Source organism: Bison bison, unplaced genomic scaffold, assembly GCF_000754665.1.
Source record: "Bison bison bison isolate TAMUID 2011002044 unplaced genomic scaffold, Bison_UMD1.0 scf7180017864080, whole genome shotgun sequence".
Taxonomy (NCBI): Eukaryota; Metazoa; Chordata; class Mammalia; order Artiodactyla; family Bovidae; genus Bison; species Bison bison.
The window spans coordinates 4,663,303-4,671,227 of NW_011494652.1; the positions used below are offsets into that span (position 1 = coordinate 4,663,303).

The window sequence follows — 7,925 nt, forward strand, 5'->3', positions numbered from 1 at the left end:
CCTACCTGTTCAGGGATGGTGGGAGGTCCAGGGGAGTATGGCTCAGAGCTAGGAGGAGGACCTTACCCTTCTCTGCCTCAGCCTATGGGCAGAGCCCTTGATATGGACCTGGAGAGGCGCTAGACCTGGAACTACCTTGGCAGGTGGAAGGTCTGACCGACTTGTAGAGACCCTGTAGAGACCGACTTGTAGAATCCCCCTGTCTGGGGGATTCATCACAAAAGCGTGGGTGGAGTGGCCTGGGCCCCTTGAGGATGTGGGGGTGGTGAGGCGAGGGAAACTTACAAAGAAGAACAGAAGAGCTACTCCTAAACCATCCCCAGCCCATTGAGGGTTCCCCGCTGCCTAGAAAGAAGACACCATCCAGCCTGCAGAGAAGGGCTGTTCTTCAGGCAATGAGGGGGCACGTTCATCACAGCCTAACGCCCCACCCTGTCTTTCCATCAGTAAGAGTTTATCCTGAGATCTCACCAGCCGTGAGGCTGGGTTTCATCTCGAACTGCTAGAATTTAATTTAAAAAAAAAAAAAAAAAAGTGATTTTCTTGTGTCATCTCAGGACAGGAGATCTGGGACATCCAGGTTGTCCTTGTGAGCTCTCAGGGCAAATCTGGCTTTCTGAATAGAAAACACAGAGGGGTGGGCTGTTTCTGGGTTTATAGTGACTGCTACAGTTTGAGGGGTTCATGGCTTTATCTGGGAGCCCCCACTGACCCGGATGCTTCTGCTTACCCAAGCCTTCTCAGTCCTTCTCTTGGCCTTCCCCACAGACCCTCTCAGGTTGCACTTGCTGGCGAGCTGTCCTCGCTGACCCTCTCCATGCCTTGACCCCAACATGCTGCCCCTCACCTTTGCTTGGGCGATGTGTGGGGTCCTTTTTATCAATATCTTCATCTGATAAAAGCTTGGTTTATGTGTGTATGTATCTGTCTAGCTATCAACTTTGCCTCCCCCAGGAAGTCCTCCAAGCCTCCTCTCATGGAGTAAGGAGTTCTTTGGACGGTCAGAGCACTCTGACCATTATCTCTAGCATAGCACCAGACTGTTTTGAAATGGAGTGCTTTGAGTTTTGTGTGCCTTCACTGGTCTGGGAGCAGCCAGGGGACGGGAAAGTACCTTGTTCTCACTGTATGTCTCTTGGTGCAGCTAAAACGACTGGAGTGAAGGAATCGTACTGTCCCCATCACCTCATTTTCCTTCCTGGCCCTGTTGACAACCCCCTCCTCCCTGTTAGCCCGTGCCTCCCTCTCTCTAACTTTCCCCTTCCCCTTAAGAGTGGTGCCGTCTGGACTCCCCTCTCTACCGGACTCTACTCAGCCTCTGGAGATGGTCCCATTCCCTCTGTAGTTTCAAACACTACGTGTGGGCTGATGATTTCCATTCCTTCATTTGCAAACTATATATTAAGCATCTACAGTGTGCCAAACTCATCTTTTGTAGAAGTGATGTTCGAGTGTGAGGAGGGGATGGGAGTACAGAAGATAAAAACCAAGAACTTTCCCAAAAGTAAGTTACTTAGGAACACTAAAGCAAGCGATTTCCTGGTGGTTCGCTGGTTAAGAATCTGCCTGCCAATGCCAGGGACATGGGTTCGATCCTTGATCCAGGAAGATCCCACATGTAGGGAGCAACTAAGCCTGTGCCCCTAGAGTCCATGCAACAAGAGAAAGCACTGCAATAAGAAACCCATGCACTGCAATGAGAGAAAGCCCCTGCAGCAGTGAAGACCAGCACAGCCATAAATTAATAAAAAAAAATTTTTTTTAATTAAAAACAAACAAACACCGGAGCAGACATGCTCCCAGACTAATAGAAGCCTTGAGCTGCTCTGCAGTTGCCCCGGGACCACTCCCTCCAGAGGCCTGCGCGCCTCCCGGCCAGCCCTCCACAGGCTGGTCTCAGCCTGTCTCTCCCACATCATCTTCCCCTGCATCTCCCAGGAACTCAGCCAAGTTCCCCAAGCTTCCTGGGCCTCAAGAATCAATTTCACAGGTTGTGGTTTGTTTAAAAAAATAAACTAAATAGATTCTTGGGGCCCACCCTGTGACTCAGAATCCAGAGAGGCCTGGGGTCCAGGAATCCCTTTCATTTTTAAAGAGCCCCAGGGGATTCTTATCACCAGGGAAGTCCTGTGTAATAACTTCTCTAGGTCTCTCTGCGAGTCTCAACACTGACCCACATTAGAGCCATTTGGAGAGCTTCTAATACTAGCAATGCAATATAGAGGATTCCATTCCCTAGAGAGGGACTTAAGTGGTGTCAACTACAGACTGGCGCTTGCCAAGGGCATTTTCCATCTGCTTCGGAGACTGAATCCCGTGTGGCTGCAGCTGCTGACCATCGATGTGCCCTGAAAGGAGTCCAGTGTGGAGAAGGAGGCACTTTGTGCTCCAGGGAAACTGGTGTAACAGGTCTTTCAGCTCAGTTCAGTTCAGTCGCTCAGTCGTGTCTGACAATTTGTGACCCTATGGACTGCAGCACACCAGGCTTCCCTGTCCATCACCAATTCCCAGAGCTTACTCACACTCATGCCCATTGAGTCGTGATGCCATCCAGCCATCTCATCCTCTGTCGTCCCCTTCTCCTGCCTTCAATCTTTCCCAGGGTTTTTTTCAAATGAGTCAGTTCTTCGAATCAGGTGGCCAAAGTACTGGAGTTTCAGCTTTAGCATTAGTCCTTCCAATGAATATTCAGGACCGATTTCCTTTAGGATGGACTGGTTTGATCTTCTTGCTGTCCAAGGGACTCTCAAGAGTTTTCTCCAACACCGAAGTTCAAAAGTATCAATTCTTCAGCGCTCAACTTTCTTCAAAGTCCAACTCTCACATCCATACATGACTACTGGAAAAACCATAGCCTTGCCTAGATGGACCTTTGTTGGCAAAGTAATGTCTCTGCTTTTTAATGTGCTGTCTAGGTTGGTCATAACTTTTCTTCCAAGGAGCAAGCATCTTAATTTCATGGCTGCATTCACCATCTGCAGTGATTTTGGAGCCCCCAAAAATAAAGTCTGACACTGTTTCCACTGTTTCCCCATCTATTTGCCATGAAGTGATGGAACCAGATGCCATGATCTTAGTTTCCTGAATGTTGAGTTTTACGCCAACTTTTTCACTCTCCTCTTTCACTTTCATCAAGAGACTCTTTAGTTCTTCTCTTTCTGCCATAAGAGTGGTGTCATCTGCATATCTGAGGTTATTGATTTCTCCTGGCAACCTTGATTCCAGTTTGTGCTTCATCCAGTCCAGCATTTCTCATGATGTACTCTGCATATAAGTTTACTGAGCAGGGTGACAAAATACAGCCTTGACGTACTCCTATCCGATTTGGAACCAGTCTGTTGTTCCATGTCCAGTTCTAACTGTTGCTTCTTGACCTCCAAACAGATTTCTCAGGAGGCAGGTCAGGTGGTCTGGTATTCCCATCTCTTTCAGAATTTTCCACAGTTCGTTGTGATCCACACAAAGGCTTTGGCATAGTCAATAAAGCAGAAGTCGATGTTTTTCTTGTATTCTCTTGCTTTTTCGATGATCAAGCAGATGTTGGCAATTTGATCTCCGGCTCCTCTGCCTTTTCTAAATCCAGCTTGAATGCCTGGAAATTCATGGTTCATGTACTGTTGCAGCCTGGCTTGGAGAATTTTGAGCATTACTTTACTAGCATGTGAGATGAGTGCAATTGTGTGGTAGTTTGAGCATTCTTTGGCATTGCCTTTCTTAGCAATTGGAATGAAAACTGACCTTTTCCGGTCCTGTAGCCACTGCTGATTTTTTCAAATTTGCTGGCATATTGAGTGCAGCACCTTCACAGCATCATCTTTTAAGATTTGAGATAACTCAACTGGAATTCCAGCACCTCCAACTAGTTTTGTTTGTAGTGATGCTTCTTAGGGCCCACTTGACTTCACATTCCAGGATGTCTGGCTCTAGGTGACTGATCACACCATCATGATTATCTGGGTCGTGAAGATCTTTTTTGTATAGTTCTTCTGTGTATTCTTGCCACCTCTTCTTAATATCTTCTTTCTGTTAGGTCCATGCCATTTCTGTCCTTTATTGTGCCCATCTTTGCATGAAATATTCCCTTGGTATCTCTAATTTTCTTGAAGAGATCTGTAGTCTTTCCCATTCTATTATTTTCCTCTATTTCTTTGCATTGATCACTGAGTAAGGCTTTCTTATCTCTCCTTGCTATTCTTTGGAACTCTGCATTCAAATGGATATATCTTTCCTTTTCTCCTTTGCCTTTTGATTCTCTTCTTTTCACAGTTATTTGTAAGGCCTCCTCAGACAACCATTTTGCCTTTTTGCATTTCTTTTTCTTGGGGATGGTCTTGATCCCTGCCTCCTGTACAATGTCACAAACCTCTATCCATAGTTCTTCAGGCACTCTATCAGATCTAATAAACAGGTCTTTAGATAGATACTGTCAGGAAGTGATTTCATGACCCCAATCCTTGCATCTCCTCATATCTGTGTGTGTTGGTCACTCAGCTGTGTCTGACTTTTTGCAACCCCATGGACTGTCGCACACCAGAATCTTCTGTCCATGGGATTCTCCAGGCAAGAATACGGGATGGGTAGTCATTGCCCCCTCCAGGGGATCTTCCCAACAGGGATCAAACCAAGGTTTCCTGCATTGCAGGCAGATTCTTTACTGTCTGAGCCACCAGGGGAGCTTATCATATCTAGAAAAGCACTAAATCCCTTCATGATGACATCAGCTCTTCATGACAAGCAGAAAACTTTTTGTAAGATAAGTGCTTGATTGCATTGAACTTTATTTGGGGCAAAATGAGGACTGGAGCCCGGGAGGCAGCATCTCACATAGCTCTGAGAGACTGCTCCAAAGCGGCAGTGGGGGAAAGTCAAAATATAAGGTTTTGGTGAAGATACCATGAAGCACTCAATTTACAAAAGGTTTTTTGTTAGTCATGAGGATCTGATGTCACCATGAAGGGATTTAGTGCTTCTCTAGATATGAGGAGATGCAAGGATTGAGGTCATTAAATCTGTTTCTAAAAACATCCAACTATCTAAAGACCTGTCCACCAGATTCCCTGGAGCACAGAGTGCCTGACTCCACCCTGAACTCCCTTGGGGGTTATTGAAGGTCAACAGTTATAGCAGCAAGGGATTCAATCTCGTAGAGGCAGATGGCAAATGCCTTTGTTGTTCAGTCATTGGCAGTGTTCTTGGTAAGTGGCAATTTGTAGTTGACACTTATATATTGACCTCCCCCCACTAATTCTTTGGAGCAGTTTCTCAGAGCTATCTGGGGTGCTGTCTCCTGGGCTGCAGTCCTCATTTTGCCCCAAATAAAACTTCACATGCAACTCTCACTCTGTGCATCTTTTTTCAGTTGACAGTAATATTGTGCTGGAGATTCTAAGACCTCTGAGTTGGTGGATAATATGCGTAAGAACAGTTTGGGGTGGGAGGGAAGGTGGGGGGTTCAGCAATCTGTGTTTCCCACCAGCACCTTGTCCAAATTAGATTCTGTCTCTAGTATTACAGATGCCCGCACGGAGGAATGCATTTTCTAGCCACGTTGGACTCCCCACTCAGGCTTTTGCCTGGGCCGTATTCTCTATCTGGGGTAGAACACCCCTTCCAACTTCGGCCTCCAGGGGAACTCAACCTGGAGGTAGGAGAGAGCCTGGATGGAGGAATGTCTTGCTTCCTAACCAGACTTCAACTCATTTATATGTCTGAGCTAACTGTCCAAAATCCATACTACTTTTGTTCACAGCAGTCCATTTTCTGAAAATGGTGCTTTCCTGGGGGCTCAGATGGTAAGGAGAAGGCAATGGCAACCCACTCCAGTACTCTTGCCTGGAAAATCCCATGGACCGAGGAGCCTGGTGGGCTACAGTCCATGGGGTCGCTAGGAGTAGGACACGACTGAAGCGACTTCACTTTCACTTTTCATTTTCATGGATTGGAGAAGGAAATGGCAACCCACTCCAGTACTCTTGCCTGGAGAATCCCAGGGACAGAGGAGCCTGGTAGGCTGCCGTCTATGGGGTCGCACAGAGTCGGACACGACTGAAGCGACTTAGCAGCAGCAGCAGCAGCAGCAGATGGTAAAGAATCTAGCCTATGCGGCAGGAAACTGGGTTCAATCCCTGGGTCGGGAAGATCCCCCTGGAGAAGGGAATGGCAACCCACTCCAGTATTCTTGCTTGGAGAATTCCAGAGGAGCCTGGCAGGCTACAGTCCATGGGGTCGCAGAGTCAGACACGACTGAGCAACTAACACTTTCACTTTGTTCACAGCGGTCCATATCTAGTTCTCAATTAGTTTCTTTGTTCAGACCTCCACCTGGTGGTATTGACATGAGATTCACCTGAACCTGAGCGAAGCCATCAGACTCAGAATTTCACAGGGACCAGCCAGCACTGAGCCCATGTTCCCTGAAAACGGGGTCCATCTCTTGGTTCAGCCAAAAGATCTGGAGAAGGAAGAATTTATTACTTGCAGCAAGAACACTGGGGATTTTTCTCAGAGTGAGTGATGTATCCCTGAACAGCAAAATTGGGAAAGCTTTAAGCTAAGGGTACCTACATATTCATGAACTGGCTTGGGTCGTATATGCCTGTTCATGAAGGGGCTTGAATGGAGGGGAATTCACCATAGAACTGGGGCAAAGGTTGACAGCTTCCAGTTGATCTATTTGTTGAGCACCTGGGGTGGTGAGGTGGGGCAGCGGTGAGGTGTTAAATCCTGCAAAATAGCTCGGGAAAGTGCTTTAGGCTAATCTTTATCATTGAAACAAAAGTGGAAGTTTACAACTGATTTATTATCTTTGCAGTTGTTAATTCTCTTACCTGATAACAGTGTTTGCGCCCTTAAGAGCATTATTGCTGAGACCTGTTCAGGGCCGCACTTTTTTTTTAAGTCATCTATCTTCTCTCACTGGCAGTAATTTTGGTTTGTTTTGGTCACTTCTGCATCCTCTGGTTGGCACAGAGCCCCATTTTAGAAACTTTCCGTTCAACCAAGCCTTCTAAACTCTCTAGGTCCTGAGTGGCCTCGATTTAGGAAACTGAGGTTCAGAGAAGGGAAGTCACTTGTCCAAGGTCACACCGAGATTCCTCCCCATCGCCATCACCCCCCACCCCCCCACCACCACAGCTGCTAAAAGACACAATCACATCAAGTCGTGTGGCACAAGCGCCATTTCCTTCCTCCTGCCCTTCGCAAACCCTTTTTCTCCGACTTCTCCTCCACCCACTAGCGCATATCTGAGTGTACCCGAACCCAGAGCCGGGTTGCTATCTGTTATGCTTGCGGCTTTGGGAGACACGTGCTACTCGAGTGAATGAATCGCATGGCCCCACCCCCGCCGACAGCCAATCACAGCCTGTCAAAGCACGGCCACTTCCGCCTATTGCGGGACGCGGCTGGGGCCTTGCGGCCTACGTGGGGCTCTGGAGACAAGGGAGTAGGCGGTGGTGTACCAGAGGCGGGCTCCCCCAGCCTCATCACCAATCAAGTGGCCCGCCGGGGACGCGAGGGGCGGGGCTAACGTGGGGCGCCAAGGCTTAAACGTGACGGGCGGGCGGGCGTAGGGAGGAGTCCTGGGCAGGGAGCGGTGAGTGACGGAGGATGCTGTCCAATAGCAGGAGGGGTTGGGCTGCCTGAGCCAATAGGAAGTCCGTAAGGCGGGACTGGGACTGCAGCAAGTTCGGTTGCGGGGAGACCGCAGCTGTTCCCTGTCAGTGGAGGCAGCGGCCGTAGAGGCGGTGGCGACGACTTGCGGCGGCAGCGAGGAGGTGAGTGCCGCCGGCGCTGTGCATCTCCCGCTTCCCGCAGCGGGTCGGAGCGGGTGGGCGTGCGCCGGCGCTGCCGCGGGGGACGCTTATGTAAGGGTCGCGCGCGCCAAGGCGGCTCGGGCTCCACGAGTGACGGCTGGAGGAGACGGC

At 48.7% G+C, this 7,925-nt stretch overlaps 1 protein-coding gene across 1 annotated transcript in view; it reads left to right on the forward strand.

Moving 5' to 3' along the window:
- The first annotated feature begins 7,699 nt into the window (after positions 1 to 7,699).
- Positions 7,700 to 7,925, forward strand: part of PC (pyruvate carboxylase) — a 103,754-nt gene continuing 103,528 nt past the window's right edge. Inside the window, exon 1 of the mRNA XM_010837720.1 lies at positions 7,700 to 7,775. The gene's annotated coding sequence lies outside the window, so the exon portion shown is untranslated. The remainder of the gene's footprint in view (positions 7,776 to 7,925) is intronic.